At 46.4% G+C, this 20611-nt stretch overlaps 1 long non-coding RNA gene across 1 annotated transcript; it reads right to left on the bottom strand.

Moving 5' to 3' along the window:
- Positions 1-1478: 1478 nt before the first annotated feature.
- LOC122228466 lies at positions 1479-2487 on the bottom strand. Its single transcript, XR_006206608.1, has 2 exons — positions 2376-2487; positions 1479-1847 (listed from the first exon to the last, which is right to left on the bottom strand). It is a non-coding gene; the product is annotated as an uncharacterized LOC122228466 (long non-coding RNA).
- Between the last annotated feature and the right edge of the window lie 18124 nt (positions 2488-20611).

Below are 20611 nucleotides of genomic sequence, written 5' to 3'. Positions count from 1 at the left end.
GCCCGCAGTTGATGTGGCTTTCTGTATCGTTCTCTAAACTTAGAAAGTAAATGTGAGGAACCAAAGAGGCCAAGAGGGAAGCCTGCTTCCCACCCGTCCTGCCGGCGCGAGGCACAGGCTTTCCAGGGCTTGCTGCTCCTTCCCAGACTCGCCTTGGACCCTCTGCCTGGCTCACCGCAGGACCTCAGCGATCTGCTGCCCTTTTCCAACTCCATGTGTCCCTACGCCTGGGGAGGCCGAAGACCCAGGCCCCCGTGCTGGCCCAGCTTAAATCAGCCCCGTGACAGACTCCCCACGCTGGAGGCTCCCCAAGCTGGAGACGGCAGATCCTGCCCTTGGAGTCTGCCCCGCCCCCCGCCCCCATCTCTGTGTCTCCTCCTGGTGATCCGCAGCAGAACACCTTCTAGAAGTCAGGTCTAAGAGTCAGTCATCTGCCTACATCGCAGCGGTAACCCAGGCAGGCTAGAGGCACACTGACAAAGGGCTGAAACCTAACGTCCACGCCACACATCCCGTATAGGCAAGAGTCTCGTTTCAAAAATGGCCTTAAGAACGTCCCCCTGAGACATCACTCAGAAGCGCCTCTGACCAGTGTTGGTGGTCATTCTGTTTCTACCATTTCAACATTCTGTTTCTACCATTTCAACACTTCCTCCCCGTGCATGTGGCAGCTGGGTGCCCACTCTCCTTCCATCGTTCTTCTGTTGCTTCTCAAACTGCGGGGCATGGCAGGCCAAGATGACCTTCCTCCGACCTTGGCAGGCCCTGGGCTGCAGGAGCACTCTGGTGGCATGTGTAGGGGGAGGAGAGCCGTCCACTCTGCCCAGTCCTGTAGTCTGGTGCTGGATGTGTTTGGCTTTGCTGGGCAGCACAGTGTGTGGTCCCCTGGATGCCTAGAGTTTGGGTGTGAGCATCAGTTTTCAGGAGGGAGCACAGCAGGCGTGGCCCTGCCAGGGCAGCAGACCCCGGATTCCAGGGTGGTTCTAGAGCCACTGTTTTCCGGGTGCAGTAAGGCAGGAGCCCCAGTGCTGCGGCACGATCTGGAAGTGAGCTCGAGCTCTGCCCCGAGCCTGCTTACTCAGCTCCCTGGCAGGTTTAGCGTGGCCTCTGATAAGTCACTTCCCGTGTGGACCAGCCAGTGCAGGCCGGGCCATTCTCTACAAAGGAGCCCTGCCCGAGCCCCCCCCCCCCCACCTCTGGACTGGGGTCTGGAAGGGGTGCACTAGGGCCCTCCCCAGGACGTGCAGGTTCTTGACAGCGTTAACGTTCACTTGTAATGTGGGCCAACGTTGTCCTTTGACACACTTGTGTGCCTTTAAGATCAAATCAAAGTTGTTCTTGCAACAAACTCACCTTATGAGTTTTTTGTCTTGGGATATACACCACGTTTCAATAAAACGCCACAGTGGAAATAAATGGCATAAATAGAATGGGAGAGAGAGAACAGGGTGTCGGGGTCTGGGACACAAGCCACGTTCTTCCGCATAAACTTTGGTTTATAAATTTGACTTTGGCATCATACGGATGTTTTACATAGTTATAAAAAAATTAAATCAGAATGAAAAATATTTTTTAAAAAACCCTAAAAGTCGAAAGCGGAATCAGACAATGTAGACGATTTTGTATCATCTCTGGGGCTCCCCTGGGGCACAGGAATCACTGAAGGTGGCTGTAAACACGGGAGTTGACTCTGTAGCCCTAACGGCATACACTGCAAAGGCAAAAAGGACTTCAGGTGTCCTCAGCGTTCATGTTTCTGGTGACAATATTGCTGTTGTCATTCTGAACCTGTGAGCTAACGCCCGTCACCTGGTATGTTTCCGTCTGTGGGAATCAAGATCTCCAGCCTAAAAGAAAAGAGATACAAATATGAAATGAAACAAATTAGGCAAGAGCATCCCATGTTGGAGTATCAGTATGAACTCGTGATGTGTTATCTCTGAAACAGTGCATTTCCTGACCCTGACCACTGGAAAGACCTAGAAAGGTTGATCCATCTGGTGGCAACGAGAGCCACGAGGGCTCAGATAGTGTTCTCTCCTGGAAGAAATGGCTGACTTCAGGTGTGGGGGAAACATGTGCGAGATGAGCGGAGGGTATCTTCCTGCGCCAGAAAACACGGAAGCGGTCACGGCAGGACTCGGGAATGCGTCGAAAGAGGCCTCCATTGGCCAAAGATAGTGCCGGGTAGGCATCGGTGAGAGCAAAAACTGTGACGGGCAGAAACACAGCAAATGGTAAAAATCCATGCGTGTATAATGTTAGTCAAATAAAAGACTTCCTGGCCATCTTTGGCCGGGGATGGGAAATGCAGTCATGATTCTGGAAACTGGGGAGTGAAGGAAAAGAGGCAGCACCTAGCCAGGCTTTCTTACCAAATCACACTTCAGAGTAACAAGAGCTGATGAGCAAAGTCCTTCAGATGTCCCCCAGATAATAAATGAGGGTGGAACAGTAGGATTATTACATCATCAGTTTGCAAACCTCATCCATGCCAACCAACATGAGGGATTCCTACCAAATCTCCAGCCTCCGGACTCGGCGGCCAGTGCCCAGGAATCCAGCGCAGGCTCCTCGGACAGGTTAAATGGTGTCACACAGATGCAGTCCGGTCTGACGCTCCTGTTCTCAGAACCCCAAAAGGGCCTGTCTCACTTTTTGTAAAAGCCTGGGGTTACCGCGATCCGGAAGGCTGGTCAGCGTGACAGTGATAATGCCCTGTCACCGCCCTGATATCCTGTCCTGGGGCTCGGGCTCACTCCACCCCTGTCCCCACACAGCACCTGGACTCTTGCGTGAGCCTACCTGGAACTGTCCGCCCCGGGACGGCCACCTGGCTGGCTTCCTCACAGCCTTCAAGGCGGCATCGTTTCTACTGTCACATAGTGAACCGTGCACGAACTTAGCAACTGAACATGCCGCCCCTTGCCTTCGCCCCACCTGAGCCGGCTGGCAGAGCGCACTGTGTTCGGCTGGGTGGGTTTTGTCAGCCCTGCCTGGGGTCCCCTCGTGCCCCTTGCCTGAGACGCATTTGGTCACAGATCCGCATGAGAGGCCGTCAACTCTGCTCTCTCCAGGTGGCTTCCACAGCAGGTGGCTTCCACCCATTCTCACTGTGTCCTCAGGACTCACCCACAGCGTTCTCCAGCCTTTGCCTCTATGGAATTTGCCGATCTGCCCCTGAGCTAATGTCAATTACACGGCCAAGCCCAGATTCAAGAGTTTGACTGAAAAGTTGATTGGCAGCTCTGTGTGTGTGTGTGCGTGTGTGTGTGCCTCTGTGTGTCTGTGTGTAGGTGGGGCCCTGTGCAGGTGTGTGCGTGTGTGTGTGCATGCCTGTGTGCGTATGTGTGTATGTGCCTGTACGTGTGCCTGTGTGTGCGTGTGTGTGTATGTGTAGGTGAGGCCCTGTGCAGGTGCGTGTGTGTGCATGCTGGTCAAGGAGCCTGTTCTCGCTCCTAGACTGACTCTAGGACAATCAGCCGGGGGCCCAGTCACATCTGGGGGGCCCCGGTATTCGTCACTGTTTCCTTTCTCTCCAGAGAGGCATTCTTCTACCTCCTGCCCTAGAGCCTCGGCCTGGGCTCCAGGGCCCTGGTGTGCAGGGAGGGAAAAGGCCCAGGCTGAGCTCCGGCCATTCAGAATGTGGATTTTCACACATTTGCCTGTTTTCAGTGCAGACCCTCCCACTTCCTCTCCTCTCAGCACCGCCTGGCACCCCGATCTGAGCCCTGTCTGCCTTCGATTCTCCAGGGTCACATCCAGCTCCCTCCAGGGCTGGGGAGAAGGCCTGCCCTGGCCTCTCAGGAAGGGCTGGTGGTGGGGGGGGGGGGGAGAATCCAGCAGACACATCTGCTCTTGACATTGGCTGAGAGGTGGGGATGCTTCTGAGGGGGGCTCAGCCAGCTCGCTCTCCGGGCTGTGCCCTCCACCTGGGCTCTGGTCTCTGTGGTCCACTGAGTCAGTCGACACTCCTCCTTCCACCTGCCCAGACAAGCCCGCTGTGGACTCCTCTCCTGTTTTCTTTGCAATCTGGGTTTTCGCCTTTTCTGTTCCTTTAGCCCAATTTATAGGGATTTAAGGAGAGACCAGAAATAATATGCGCAAGCTGTTGTTTTCAGTTGGAAATTGCTCGAGATCATTGTTTAGGAGCTAAAATGCAGGTGCAGAGAGCAGGAGACAGGAAGCTTGGCCCTCTTCCTGCACACCTTGCAGGGTTCCAGGGGGCCTTGGTAGCCAGGTTGCCCTGGGTCCCTCGGCCTCCACAGCTCTGATGGGCAACTATTCCCTGCCGATCCCTTCAGGATAGGAGACCCGGTGACATGCAGCAGGCTGGGGCCAGAAGCGAAACCCCACCTAGCGACCCAGGCTGTGAAAGCCAGCCCCTCCCTCCCCCATTCTATTCCACCGACAGGCACTCGTGTGCCCGGTGGTGCTGGGTACCCTCTGCCCCCGCCCAGGCCTGCCTCCAGGTCCTGCCAGAAGCCTTGCAACTGCATGGATTCTGAGGTTACCACCCACTGTTGTTCTAGCGGAGGCTGGATTTAATTTCACTTAACTTTAATTCACGAATCAGGAAGGCATGCTGTCCACCCCCCAACTCCCTTGCAAGAAATGCAACTAAGAAATGCAAGTCCTGATTATCCGAATGGAGACCTCATCTCCGTGGTTTAGTATCATGTGAATAGAAGTTTGCTCAAGTAGTTAAGTTCTCACCGTCCCGCCCTGTTTGTTTTTAACCTTCAAATTTGTCGTTCACATCTTCTGCCTTCCCTTCTCCCTCGCCCACCCTGGCCCCAGCCTCTCCTCCCCAAAGCTCGCACTTTCAGACGGAGACCAGCAGAGGCTGTTGACTGATGGATGGACAGAAAGTAGGACTCGTGGGGGACGGCTCCCCTCACCCCTGTACTCTGGTTACTCCCTAGTAAGAGCATACACCTCATGGTGCACTGGAGGAAGAAATTAACAAAATACAGGAGATTATTTATTCAGTGCCTTTAAATTAAGTCTCACTCTGTGTTTAATAGGGTGCTAAGAAGTGCAGTAGGAGCCACGTAAACAGAGAGTGCATGCAGAGTGTAGCCCCGTGAGGGGCGTAGAAGAGAATGAACCAGACTGCGGAGAAGCCTGGGCGAGTGGGACAGGTGGGCGTGGGGAGCCGGGAAAGACATCAGCAAAGGTGGAGTAAGTTGGCCATGAGAGGAGAGAGAAGTGCGTTCAGACAAAGAGATAAAAATGTGTCAAGACCCAGAGGGGTGAAGCGCGGTGGTGTCCCTGCAGTGGGGATGTCCCTGTGGCTGAGAGCTCAGGGGCTCAGTGGCCAGTACTCCTTGGCCGCAGGTGATAAAAATATACCCCAAACCTGCTTAACAAAAAAGGAATCTGTTGGTTCACTACTGAGGAAGCTCAGGCTCAGGCTGGCTTCAGGCTTAGCTGGATCCAGGAGTTTCAATGCTGTTGTGTCTCTTCTCCTTCTGTCCTTCAGCTCTGCTTCCCTCTGTGTGAAGCTCGCTCTCTCTTGGTACAAGAGGGGTCGTCCTTTGTGCCCAAAGATGACGGGCATGTAGGGTCATATCCTCCAGGAACAGCAATGCTTATTAAATATAATCTTCCCTCTTGTTCCAGCAGAGAAGTCGGGCATGGGACCCTGACTGGCTGGGCTTTCCCCATGTGTCCTGGGGCCTGGGAGACCTGATAAACCAGCTGGGTTGTATGCTTGCTGTCATGATGGGATGGGACCAGAAGGGCAGGTTGGGGGCCCCTGTGGGTGGGGGAATTCCCACTGGGAGAGACGCGGGACCCACGAACAGGGGGAGTCCGCTGTGGTGTGCAGAGGCACCACAGAGGAAGCTTGAGTGAAGCCAGGCTCTCAAGGGTCTCATAGGACCAGCTACTGAGTTTGGATTTCCTTGTGGAGGCAATGCGAACCAAAGGAGGGGTCTAAGGAAAGACGTCATGACAGCTTTTATTATGGGAACAGCTGAAAGATAACAGCCGACTAAGAGGCTGTTGCAAAAGCCCAGCCAGCCTACCAATGAACAGAGGAACCAGGGAACCACAGAACCATGGAACTGGGAAAACAGGAACCAGCGAACCATAGAACCACAGACCTGGGAAACTAGGGAACCATAGACCGTAGGACCAGGGAACAAGGGAGCCACAGAACCACAGAACTAGGGATCCATGGAAACATGGAACCACAGAACCATAAAACCCGGGAAATAGGGAACCACGGAACCACAGAACCAGGGAACTGAGAAAGTGAAGAAGGTCAGGGCCGAGGTGGGGCAGGGGCAGGGCAAAGGAGGGTTTAAGAGGGAGAAGCTGCAGGATTTGACTTCTGTTACCATGATTCTGAATCCCCCCAAATTAGGTTTGGAATTAAGCAGGGAGGTTCCATACACCCATTTCTCCTCTTGCTGTCTATAATTATGCTTCTGTTTTGAGATACACTCGTTAAAAACTGGAATCTAAACTTTATCGTGTTAGGAACGATAAACACACACACATACACACACATGAACACATTCACATCTACACATGTGCACACACATTCACACTCATGCACACACACACGAACTCTCTATAATCCCGTCTTTCCTCTCTGGCCCAAGTTTATCGTGATAAACTACTTTATCATGTAAGGAAAAAAAGTAAAAACTCAACCACAACCAGGCTGGGCAGAAGGGCAGAAACAGAGCGGGATGGAGAGGAGTTAGGATTCTGCTTTCTGTCCACGACCAGGGGATGGCACCCTTTCCTCTCTGTGGGACTCAGTTTCCCCTCTTGTGAAAAAAAAATGGGTTGGGTGAATGATTCTCAAGGTTTCCTTAACATAATGATGTCTAGAAACTGAAATCTGTTTGGGAACTTAAGCTACGTGCCACACTCCGATATTTAGCGGTGTTTTAGAAAGGGTGGGGGGCGCTTCCCAGCCTTGGGGAGTGTGATTTTCCTTAATCTGCCTAAATAATGTGCAGGGGAGCTTTTGGTGACCGCACATGCCCTGACCCCTCATAAAGTCCCTGCCCCATTGTGGCCTGGCCATAAACTTTCCTGAAAAGGTCATGTGAATTTATCGTCCCGAATACTTTATAATTAGAAATTATGGTCTGTCTGCCACACGACACTTTTGAGCTCTGGCAGATCTTAAATTAAGACCGTATAAACATTTTAAAATGTCCTTCAGAAAACTTTCAATTCATTCGTTGAAATTTTTACTTAAGTCCTGAACACCTACCGAAATAAACATATAGGTTTGATCTTCAGTGTTTTAAGGACTAAACTTGCCATCAAACTTGTCTGTTAAAACTCTGATGATATCTTGAACATAAAAACACATGGAAGGAGTCTGTCCGGGGGATGGCTCTGGGTGCATGGCAAATTTCTCTTTTATGGAGGTCACCAGAGCAGGGGGAGCCGCGACGCAGAGCTCTCCCAAGGGACCAGGACAGAGAGCAATTGGATGTCCGCGTTTAAAGAAGGAAACGCGTGTGTGTACTCGTGTGTGCATGTAATTGTGTATTCGTGTGTGTGCACGTGGGAATGTGTGTGCACGTGGTTGTGTTCATGTGTGTGTGCGTGCACACGTGAGTGTGTTCATGTGTGCATGTGTGTGTGCATATGCATGTGTGCATGTGATTGTGTATTCGTGTCTGTGTATGTGGGAATGTTTGTGTGCATGTATGCTCATGTGTGTGGGTGCATGTGCATATATGTGCATGTGATTGTGTATTCGTGGGAGAGATGTGTGTGTGTGTGCTCGTGTGTTCGTGTATGTTCATGTGTGTGCACGTGTGCATGTGAGTGCGTTTGTGTGTATACGTGTGTGCATGTGCTTGTGTGTGCATGTGATTGTGTTCGAGTGTGAATGTGTGTGCACATGTGTACATGTGAGTGTGTTCGTGTGTGTGTGCATGTGTGTGTGTTTACGTGGGGATATGGGGTGAGACATAACTTCTCTAGGCTACACATTTTTAAAAAGACTGTTCATTATTCCACTTGACTCCATTTTCTGACTTTATTTCTTTATCTTCCCAAAGAAGGCGAATAAGTAACAACCCAGGAGCCCCCGGAGGGAAAAGGGGGGTGGGGGGCACGGGAAGTGCTGCGGGGCTGTGAGACCCGCCTGGTCCAGGCTTCTCTCTGTAATCCCGTCTTTCCTCTCTGGCCCTGATGACTTTTCCTTCCTCCCCCTCAAAAAGGCTCTCGTGCCTAACCTCCTGGGAGATATTATCTAAACTCTGAAAATAAAGTGAAACTAGCTAGCTTTATTTTATTTGTGTGACCGATTCTTTTTTCCCCCTTGAGGAAAAATTAATGAGCACCAGTATCAAAGCATGAAAGTAGCACCTTTATTTCCCTGAGCCAGACAGGAATATTCCGTGTGTAAACTGTGTTGTATCTTTCCGGGCGTATGATTGGTGTCGATCCTCTACCTCGGGCAGCTAGCTCACGACCGAGCACTTCATACCATGATCATTCCTATTTGGGCTGTACGGAGGTTTGCAATTTCAGAGAAATAAAATGATTGCACTAATTTTCCATTTTAAAACTTATTTGTGTAAGGAATCTGGAATATTGTATTTTTTTCTAGGGAAGTTCCACAAGTAGTATGCTGATACCTCATCAATAACAATACAAGACATGGGAATCTTCAAATAACTAGATTTGTTTTAATGCTCCAATTTAAGGGGAATGGTCAGCTCCATGAAAAGGAAGCATTGTTGCGGGGAAGAGAAGAGAGAAGGTGAAGGATTTGGTAACATTTAGTAAAACACAAACAGAACCCGCCCCTGGTTTCCCACGTGATCACAACTTCCTCTACCTTTCTTGTTGCATGACTTAAGACAGGGAGACCCTCCTCAAGTATGTTCCACAAACTAAATCAGGGAAGAGTATATGTCTAAAGTACGGGATGGAGGGGCACCTGGGTGGCTCAGTTGGTTAAGCATCCGACTTCAGCTCAGGTCATGATCTCAGGGTTCGTGAGTTCGAGCCCCATGTCAGGCTCTGTGCTGACAGCTCAGAGTCTGGAGTCTTCTTCGGATTCTGTGTCTCTCTGTCTCTGCCCCTCTCCTGCTCATGTGCTCTCTCTCTCTCTCAAAGAATAAATAAACATTTTAAAAATGTTTTTAAGTATGGGGTAGAAAAATGGGTCTCAGGTAATCAAGCCATTTTTCAAGGCATAATACATTTACACTGAAATGTACCCATGTTAAGTTTAAAATTGGTTACTTTTGGGCAAATATGGAACCACCTTCACAATCAAGAACATTTCTATCACTCCAGAAAGTTCCCTGGTGCCCTGTGCAGTCAATTGCGCCCCCTACCCAGCCAATAACAACCACTGATCTAATTTATGTTCCTGTTTTGCTTTTTGCAGAAAGTCATAAAAATGAAGTCACACAGGACATAGTCTTTCGTGTCTGGCTTTTTACACTTAGAATATTGCTTTTAGGATTCATCCACATTGTTGCATGTATCTACATTTATTCCTTTTTATTGCTGAGTGTCCTATTATATGACACCACAGTTTGTTTATCCAGCCGTCAGTTGATGGAACTTCAGGTTGTTTCCAGGCTTTGGAGATTTGTGAAAAAACGCTGCATTCTGGTCATTGTTTAGACATGTTTCCTTCTCCCTCAGGTAAATTTCTGGGAGCAAGATCACGGAGTCCTATGTACGTGTGTGCTTAACTTTGGGAGAAACTGGCGAGCTGCTTTCCAGAATGGCTGGATCATCTGCTGTGTCCCACCAATGATGCGTAAAGGTTCAGCTGCAGATGGCTATGATCAGAAAATAGAAACTCATACGTGTTGGCAAAGATGCGGAGACATCGGAATCCTCGTGCTTTGCTGGTGGGAATGTAGGATAGCACAGGGGGTGTGAATGACAGTTTGGTGGCTCCTCAAAAAGTTAAATATAGCATGACCATAAGATCCAACAACTCTACCCTTGAGTCCATCCTCAAAAAAATTGAAAACAGGTGTTCAGACAAAACCCTGTTCACAAATGTTCACGGCAGCATTATTCACAATGGCCCAAATATGGAAATAACCCAAACGTCCCAAATGGATGGTCAGATAAATAAAGTGTGGTGTAACCCTACAGCAGATTATGATTCAGGTATATGAAGGAGTGAGGTGCTGACTCATGCAACAACATGGACGGAACTTGAAACCATTGTGCTAGATGAAAGAAGCCAGGAAAAAAAAAGGTTACATGTCACAGGGTTTCGTTCACATGGATTGTCCAGAACAGGCAAATTTGTAGAGACAGAAAGCAGATTAGTAGTTGTCAGGGGGTGGGAGGAGGAGGTGTTACTAATCACGTTTTTTTTTTAATTTTCTGTATTTTATGATGCTTTGACATTCGGGGACCTCAGGCAGGGAGGATTGCCCCTCCCAGAGAGTTAGCAGATTCCTGAAGATGGCAAACAACTTGCCTGAGAGTAGGTACACCTTTGATGTGCAAACCCAACACCCTGAGGGCATCCCCCACACACACACACCTCATTTTTATCAGACTCTGGGTCTGCAAGGTGTTCCTTGCTCCAAATCACTCAGGGCCAGTTACTGACAAGTAGGGACCTTCTCGATGGACCAGAGCCTGCTCAAGTATTAAACTATCCAAGCCCAACTGGCCAGCTTTTTGACCCAGCCTCACCTTGCCTTTCTTGAAAAAACCTTAATAAAGGCTCTTGCCCATGTCCCCCTGCCCAGTTCTGCCTCCTGGCTGACCCTGGTGCTTCCCTCTGTGGCCCTGCATGGCATGCCCTGCTTCTGTTTCTATAGATCTGTGAGTGTGAAAACCTCTTCCTTCATGACAATCATTTCTGTCTGTGTGTCCTACTGAGTAAATAAATCCCAGGAACATTTTATTTTTTGGGGGGGGGGGGGGTCGAGGGGCAGAATAGGAAGTGACTGTTTAACGGGTATAGGGTTTCCATTGGGATGATAAAATATTCTGGAATTAGGTGATAGAAATGGCTGCAGAACACTATGAATGTGGTAATTGTCTAATGGCAGATTTTATGTTATGTGTCCGTAATAGTCATCTCCAGAGAAACAGGACATATGTATACATCCAAAGATATTCATTACGAGAAATCGGCTAAAGCAATTATGAGGGTTGAGAACTGCCACGGTATGCCATCTGCAAGCTGGAGACCAGGAAAGCTGGTGCTGTCGTTTCAGTCTGAGTGTGAGGACAGGAGGCAAAGGAAGTTAATTCCTCCCCTCCCCCACCTCTTTGTTCTGTCCAGGCCCTCAGCTGGTTGGGCAAGGCCCACCCACATGGGGAAGAGCCACCCGCTTTTCTCTACCACTTCAGATGCTAATCTCATCTGGAAACACCTGCACAGACACAGACAGGAATCATCGGAGTGTATTTCACCAAGATGAAGAAACGAAAAAACAAAGTCCGCTCCTCTACGTCTCCGTCAGCACTTGCTACTTTCAGCCTCCTCCATTTCAGCCATCCAGTAGGTGCATCGTATCTCATTGTGGTTTTAAAGAATCTTTCCATAATGACTCATCAAGTTGGCATTTTTTTTCCTACCAAATGTTATTCTTACTCTGAAACAACTTTGGATCCACATAAAAGTTGCCCAGAGTCCCCTCTGCCTTCGATTCCGTTTCCTCTAATCTTACAAACCCAGGGTGTGGTTGTGGAGACCAGGACATGGGCATTGGTACACTTCCATGAACTAACCAATCTAGACACTGATTTGCCTGTTTTCCCACTAGTCTTCCTTTTCTTGTCCAGGATCCAGTCCTGGCTCCCACCTCTCATTTAGCTGTCAGATTTCCTTGATTTTCTCTAACCTGTGACAGTTCCTCTTTCTTTGGCTTTCCTGACTTCAACGCTTTTGACGAGTTCCCGTCAGTTATTTTAAAGAATGTCCCTCAATGTGACCTCTTCTGATGTCTCCTTATAACTAGACGGCGTCTGTGCATGTGGGGCAAGAATACCACAGGAGTGATGCATGACGTCGATGTGTGATCCCTCAATCCAGTGGCATCTACCACATTTCTCCACTGTCAGGTCACTTTTTCCTTTGCAAGCAAATTACTCATTCCAAATTAGTAACTATCTTGTGGGGAGACGCACAGAGACTAGGCAAAATCCCATGTTTCTTCATTGTTTTCACTCAGCAACTCTAGCATCTATCTATGCTTCCTGCCTGCAATTATTATCATATTATTTGCATAACAGTGATTTTCTATTTCCCTTATGTCTTGTACAATTATTAATTAGAATTCCACTGTGAGGAAGGGCAGTGTCTTCTCCCCCATTTATTTATTCAATGTTTATGTGTACTGGTACTGACTCGAGGGTATTTACTTGACACTGTGGGTTATGATCTAATGCTACCACTGTTGATTTGACTGTTCCAATTGTCCCCACTCTGTCACTGAGGCCCCTTCACACCAGCTCCTCCTTCCTTGGCTATGGCCCTGTCATTCTCTGAGTGCCTTCTTAGTTTTCCACATTTTAAGTATTTCCAGACTTGATGAACGTCTTTTAATGCACTTACTTGTCATTTGTGTGTCTTCTTTGGTGAAGTGTCTGTTCAAATATTTTGCTCATTTTTGATTCGGTCATTTGTCTCTTTACTATTGAATTGTAAGAAATTTTTTGCCATCCATTCTGGATAGAAGTTCTTTGTTTAATATGCATTTTGCTAATGTTTTATTCCAGTTTTCATATTGCTGTTTCATTTCTTAACAGTGCGTTTCAAAGAACCAAAGCTTTCAATTTCAATGAAGTCAAATTTATTACTTTTTTATGGTTTGTGCTTCTCGTATCACATCTAAGAAATCTTTGCCTGACTCAATGTCAAAAAGGTCTTCTACATATTCTAGAATTTTTACTGCTTTAGCTCCAGTATTCAGGATTCATGTGATTCATATCTCGTTACTTTTTTTTTTTTTTTTTTGAGAGACAGAGAGAGAGAGAGAGTGGGATCCGGAGGGGAGAAGAGGAAGAGAGAATCTTAATCAGGCTCCACATTCACACAGAGCCCAACCTGGGGCTCGATTCCACGAGCCCTGGGGATCATGACCCAAGCCAAAATCAAGAGTCGGACACTCACCCAACTGAGCCACCCAGGAGCCCCTAGTTACTTTTTATACACACTGTGAGGTAATAGTTGGGTTTACTTCTATTGCATATTGATGTCTAATTGTTCCAGTACCCACTACTGAAAAGACTATTCTTTCCCAATTGATTTTCTTTGCAAATTGGTCAAAAATCAAGGGAGTGTACATGTGTGAGAATATTTCTAGACTCTGTATTTTGTTCCATTAATATGTACGCCTGTCTTTACATTAATAACACACTGTCTTGGTTTCTGTGATTCTTTTTTTAATGTTTATTTATTTTTGAGAGAGATAGAGAGAGACCAAGTGCAAGTGAGAGAGGGGCGGAGAGAGAGGGAGACACTGAATCCAAAGCAGGCTCCAGGCTCCGAGCTTTCAGCACAGAGCCCGACGCGGGGCTCGAACTCACAGACTGAGAGATCATGACCTGAGCCGAAGTTGGACGCTCAACCGACTGAGCCACCCAGGTGCCCCTTGGTTTCTGTGATTCTAAAGTGAGTCTTAAAGTAACGTAGTGGGAGTCTTCTAGCTTTGCTCTTTGATTTCAGAGTTGTCCTGACTCTTCCAGGTCCTTCACATTTTCATGTAAACTTTAGAATCTGAATTTCTACCAAAAAAAAAAAAAAACACCTGCTGGTATTTTGACTGAGATTACACTGAATCTACAGCTCAGTTTGGGGAGATCTTAACAATATTGAGTCTTTGAATCCACGCCCTTGGAGTATCTGCATTTATGTAGGGTTTATTTCATTATTTCACCAGTATTCTGCACTTCTCAGCAAACAGATCTGGTACACATATTGGTAGATTTATATCTATGCATTTATTTATGTTCTGCGTTTTGGTCTGGCACCATTGTAAATACAACTTTCAAAGTTTCTTGGTTTTGAATTGTTCATTGATAGTATATAGACATTGCATTGACTATTGTACGCGGATATTTGATCTTATGGCCATGTTAAACTCACTCCCTGTTCTAGGAGCTTTTTATGTGTAAATTCTTCGGGATTTTCTACATCAACAATCCTGTTGTCTGTAAGTTGTTTCCACTCTTTCTTATCTATGTGTCTTTTGTTGAATTTTCATGCTTATTGCATGGAGTAGGACCTTCAGCCCAAGGTTGAAAAAAACAGTGAGTGGAAATCCTTGCCTTTGTCCCACCTGCAGAGAGAAAACTTTCAGTTTTTTTGCCGCTGAGTATGATGTTAGATAGAGGTGTTTCATGGATTATCTTTATCGGGTTGAGGAAGCTCTCTTCTATTTTTAGCTTTCTAAGAGTTTCAACGGTGCATAAATATTGAAGTTTACCAGACTCCATCTATTTGAGTTGGTGATACTGTTTTCTCTTTTTAGTCTGCTAGTATGGCAAATTCCATTAACTGATTTTTGTTGTTGTTGTTCATTGATTTTTAAATGCCAAACAAACCTGCATCCTTGGTATAAACCCTGTTTACACATGATATGCTGTCCTTTCTGTATATTGCTTGATTCAAGCTGTTAATATGTTGTTAAGGGGCTTTGTATCTAATGTGGTTTATTGGTCTGTTTATTTTTTTTTCTTCATAATACCTTTCCTTGGTTGGGGTACAGAGTAACACTGGCCTCACCAAATGGGTTGGGGAGTGTGTCCTCCACTACTATCTTCTGGAAGAGATTGTGTAAATTTGTGTTATTTCTCCCTTAAATGTTTGGTGATATGTGTCCACGAAGTCACATGGGCCTATGCTTTTCTTTGTGGAATCCAAAGAATTAAGTCAGTGATAAATTCAGTTTCTATATTGGATGTAGACTTATTCAGGTCATCTGCTTCTTCTTGGGAGAATTTTGGCAGCTTGTGTCTTTAAAGGAAGTGTCCATTTCGTCTGAGTTACACATGTTATTACTGTGAGGTTTTAATAATCTTCTCTTATCATCCCTTTCATTTTCAATCTGCCTCATTTCTAATATCTGTACCTTGTTTTCTTTCTTTTTTCTTATTTGGCCTGGATAAGTGGTTATCAATCGATTACCTTCACTGATTTTTTTTCCTGCTGTTTTTCTGTTTCTATTTTGTTTACTTCTGGTATTATCATTATTCCCTTCCTTCTGCTCGCTCTGGATTTGATTTGCTCTTTTCCTTTTTTATAGTTCAGTAAGATGGAAATGGAGGCAGCTGATTTCTTTCCTCTTTACCAATGCAAGTAGTTAATGATATAAGCTGACCTCTAAGCCCTTCTTCACCTGCAGCCTACAGATTTTGATATGTTGTATTTTCATTTTCATTTTTTAATTCCAATATTTTTCTCATTTATATTGTATTTCTTCTTTGACCTAAGGACTGCCTACTGTTTAATAGCTAAATATTGGGATTTTTCAAGTATTGTTCTGTTGATTTCTGGGTTAACTGCACCATGGTTAGAAAATGTACTTTGTGCTATTTAAACCCTTTTACTCTTACTGTGTTTGGTTTATGGCTCAGAATATGTTCCATCTCGACAAATATTCTGTGTGCACTTTCAAATAACATTGGCTAGAGCATTCTGAAACATGCCCAGTTAGGTCACGTTGGCCGATACTGCTTTTCAAATCCTCTACAGCCTTACTGACTTTGTATGTGTTGTTCCCTATCAGTTACGGAGAGAGGAGCTGAGATCTCCAACCACCATGGTGGATTTGTCCGTTTCTCGTCTTACTACTCTCAGCTTCTGCTTTATGCATTTGAAGCTTCATCAGCGGGGGCAACTAGAATTTCCATGACTTCTTGATGAACTGACCAGTGAACCAGTTTGAAATGCTCCTCTCTCTGCTTTCTCCTTGTGATGGTCCTTACTCTGAATTTTAGTCTTTCTGATACTCATAGAACCACTTCAGCTTTCTTCCGATTAGTGTTTACATGTAATATCTTATTCTATCCCTTTACTTATAACCTCGCTGTCTTTGTATCTTAAAAAGCTTTGTAAAGCACATAGTTGGATCTTGCTTTCTTTCCAGTATTGGTTTCTGATGTTTAAATGGAGAGATTACATTCAATGTCAGCAGTTATATGGTTGAATTTAAATCTGTATCTTGTTTGTTTTCTATCTATTCCATTTGTACCTTGTTCCTTTTTTCCTATTTTCTCGCCTTCTTTTAGATTTATTAAATGTTTTTGTGTATTCACTTCTACCTTCCATTTGGCTTATTTCTACAATCTCTCCCTCCCACACATGGTTGTCCTGGAGATCTCACTAAGCATCTTTACCGCAATCTATCTTTAAATACTGTCAACAACAGTATGCTTCCATTTCTGCCTTCTTTTTAAAAAATTTTTAATGTTTATTTATTTTTGAGAGAGAGTGAGCAGGGAAGGGGCAGAGATAGAGAGGCAGACCCAGAATCAGAAGCAGGTTCCAGGCTCCGAGCTGTCAGCACAGAGCCTGACGCGGGGCTCGAACCCACAAACGGTGAGATCATGACCTGAGCCAAAGTCAGAAGCTCAACTGACTGAGCCCCCCCCCAGGGCCTCCCCCATTTCTACCTTCTTACTGTTTGTGTTTTTGTGTCTATACATGTTTTAAATTCTACCACACGTTATTACTTGTTTTGGATAATTGATTATCTTTGAAAAAGATTAAAATATAATTTTACGTTCACCCATTTTTGCCAATTCTGAGAGTCCTCATCCATTCGCGTAGATCCAAATATGTGCCTTATACTGCTGATCTCATACCGTGTCTGCCTGAAGAACTTCCTCTAATATTTCTTTGTGGTGCAAGTAGGCAGGGAATCAATTCACTCAGGTTTCATCGGTCTTGAAAAGTGTCCGTTTTGCTTTCCCAGGGGAGATGGTGCCCCTTCCTCTCCCCTGAGGCAGACCATCTCTTCCTGGGCCCTGGGGGCCAGCTCTGTCCCAGCTTGGCCTTTGCTCCACAGCAGAGAAGACTCCCTGAAGCAGGAGGAGAATCGTCCCTGTGCCTCGCTGAGAACATTCTCAGGTCTGTTTCCCTGTCCTTGATCTTTCTTGAAAGTAAGCAGTAGAGGCCCAGAGAAAAAAGTTGGTGATTGAGCACAGACTCCCCTTGTGCCTGGAATTATCAGGCAGTCTCCGCTGTCATGTCAGCACAGGGTACTCGTCATAGTGCCACTGTGACAAATCACCACACACTTTGTGGTTTGAGATAACAGAAATTTATTCTCTCAAAGCCCTGGAGGCAGAAGTCTGAGATGAAGGCGGGCCGTGCCCCCCATGGAGACCCCTCTCTAGATGCTCTTCTTCCAGCTTCTGGCACCTGCTGGCATCCTCGGGTTTGTACCTACACAACTCCAGTCTCTGCCTCTGGCCCCGGCCCCTCGTCACCTTTGCCTCTGTGTCCTTCCCCTCCTCTGTGTGCCTTATAAAGAAACTTGTCACTGGGTTCAGGACTCACTCGAACAATCCAGGCTGATCTCCACCTCAAGATCTGTAACTATTACATCTGCAAAGACCCTTTTTCCAAGTAGGGTAGCAGATTCCATGGATCAGGACATGGGTAGAGCTTCTAGGGGGCCGCCCTTCAACCCAGTACTCCTACATTCAGCATTTAAGAACTCACTGGATTTCTGGGGCGCCTGGGTGGCCCTGTCGGTTGAGTGTCCGACTCTTGATTTCGACTCAGGTCATGATCGCAGTGTTGTGGGATGCAGTCCCATATCCGGGGCTTGGGATTCTCTCTTTCCCTCTGCCCTCCCTGGCTTGTTCTCTGTCAAATTAAAAAAAAAAAAAAAGGAAAGCAACCACTGGATTTCAGCAGTTTCTTTTCTGCCTGCTTGTTTGGTAAGTACATCCTTCGATGCTCTACCCAACGTGAACTCACCCATGTGCCCCGACGCTCCTCAGGAGGTTTGTCACACTTTGCAATTTAGTTTACCCGTTGCCTTGTGACCTCAGCTATCTGGGGACTGAAGACTAATTTTGATCCTGTAGACTACCTGCCTTCTTCTCATGGTTGGAGGAGAGGACATGTTCTCGTGCGCTTTTTACAACACAAGCAGAAAGAGAACTCCCCTCATTGAATCCTGAAGGCCTCTCCAAATGAGGCCTCACCACAGCTGCCCTCCTGCTGGCCACTGTCCCACACACATGAAGATATGCGGCGTGGTTGCCTCACCAGGCCGTGACTGTGCATGGCCAGCAGAAGCCGTGAGGTCATCTTCTCAATCACTCATTGCAAGAGCTTTTCTTCAACTTGTACCTGATGAGTCTCTCTGTCAGAATAATGTCACTAGTCTTAGGGAGAGATAATTTATAAGTTCTTAAAGGTGGGACTCCTGGGATTTTCCAAATGCGAATTCCTTCCCACCAAAATCTAGTATCATAAAGTGCCTCCTACCCCTACAGTGTGCATCCTATCCAGGACACCTATGGACAGAGCCCTGTCCACCTCTGTCCATGCAGAGGGTGACTCAGGCATATCCGTAGGGAGCCCCAGTCTGTCCTTGTTCCTCCTCTTCTATCTCCAGCACCAACACGGGACTGGCACCTCATGGGTAGTGTGAATCACATCCCGGTGTGAGTATGATAGCATTCTCATTCACTCTCAAAAATGTCATTTTGAATAATAAATTAAATAGGCACCCTACTCCAAGGGGATCCTTGGAGCACTGGACCACACTCGCCCTGGCTATGATTCTGCTCTTGGAAGCGGCCTTGGGGAGGTCCCCTACTTGGTCCTTTCCCTTGTGCCGGCTCGTGTGGCCAGGTCCCTCCTGGATCTAGTCATGGGCTGGCTCAGCACTGCCAGAATGAAACTAGAACGCAGAGAAGCTGAACTCTTACAACTGGAGTCTGCATTGAGTAGGACCGCTAGCCCACACATTTGTGGTTTATCCTGGAGTCTGTATTCGTTTGAGACCCGGTACATAGATGGTGAGCAGCACCTGTGAGTTGGGTTCTGTATGGACCCAGGAGCCATCAGGCGTCTTTACTTCTTTCCAGAGAAAAGAGAGGAGAAGCCAGTGCTGGTCTCACGGCAGCTCACGCTTGTTCTTTGCCTCCTTTCTTCTTTTCATTCCAACATTGCTTATCTTTTTGGATCATGAAAATATTTCATCCTGTGTAAATTTTCCTTTGATTTTCCTCCTTTTCTTCGGTGGAGCTGTGTTTCCCCTCCTCTTCTCTGTAGGGAAGGGAGCCCCAGAGCCCTGAACTTTTGGAAGGACATCCTACCATATTGGAGCACGCACACACACCACCTTTGATCCGTTCCCTGACACATGGTGCATTAATCATACTTTACAAACTTGCATTGTCTGCAGCTTACATCATGAAGCATGGTCCTGTGAAAAGACTGGATCTAAAGAGCACACGAAACAGAGAATTCACGTTGTCAGACTGATTTAGACTAAGAGGAATCAGCAGGAAATTGTTGGCGTCATGGATCATGGGCTTACAGACCTTTGTATCACAGGCAAAATGCATCGTGCCAGTATCTGAGGGTCTTGACCTAATGGTTCCTTCCAGTAAGGTCATTCCTCTGCAAAGTGCTAATGAAAAATGCCTCCTTTCCATGGGAAGGATCTTCTTTCACGATCATCTTAAGACTCTTTTTTAGACTAGTTGTTGGGCCACAGAAAAATCGAGAGGAGGAGATTCCCAGATATCCCTGCTCCGCACCTGCTTAGGCACACCCATTATCATCATCTCCCACCTGAGTGGTACCTTCATTACAACTGGTAAACCTACACTGACACATCATCATCACCTAAAGCCCATAGTGTATGTTAAGGTTCACTCTTGGTGTTGTGCCTTTTATGGGTTTGGACAAATGGATCGTGAAATGTATCCACCATTAGAGTATTTCCACCACTCTCTGCTTACTTATGCCTCCTCCCCAGCCCTGCCAACCATTGATCTTTTGACTGTCTCCACAGTTTAGCTTTTTCCAGAATTATATATAGTCATGATCATACTGTATGTAGTGTTTTCAGATTGGCTACTTTTATTTAGTAGTATGCGTTTCAGTTTCCTCCAGGTACTTTCATGGCTTGCTAGCTCAACTCTTTGGAGTGCTGGATAATATTCTATTGTCTGGATGTACCACAGTTTATTTATTCATTCACCCATTGAAGGATTCTTGATTGTCCCATTTTTACAATTATGAATAAAGCTGCTATAAACATTCATGTAGAGGTTTTTGTGCAAACGTAAGTTTTCAACTCGTTTTGGTGAACACCAAGGAGCATGTTTACTGGACCACATGGAAAGGGTATGTTTTAGCTTTATAAGAAACCAGAAACTGTCTTCTAAAGGAGCTGTACCATTTTGCATTCCCACCACCAATGAATGAGAGTTTCTGGTGGTGGTGTTGTTCTAGATGTTGGCCATTCTGACAGGTGTGTGTGGTGTCTCAGTGTTTTCATTTGCGTTTCCCTGACAACATGTGACGTAGAGCATCTTAACTTATTTGCCATCAATATACTTTCCTTAATGAGGTGTCTGTTAAAGTCTTTGGCCCATTTTAAAAATTAGGTCATCTTTTTCCTTATTGTTGAATTTTAAGAGTTCTTTG

This window comes from Panthera leo, chromosome C1 (assembly GCF_018350215.1).
Source record: "Panthera leo isolate Ple1 chromosome C1, P.leo_Ple1_pat1.1, whole genome shotgun sequence".
Taxonomy (NCBI): Eukaryota; Metazoa; Chordata; class Mammalia; order Carnivora; family Felidae; genus Panthera; species Panthera leo.
The sequence above is the reverse complement of the archived record's forward strand: the minus strand, read 5'-3'. Positions and strand labels throughout refer to the sequence as shown.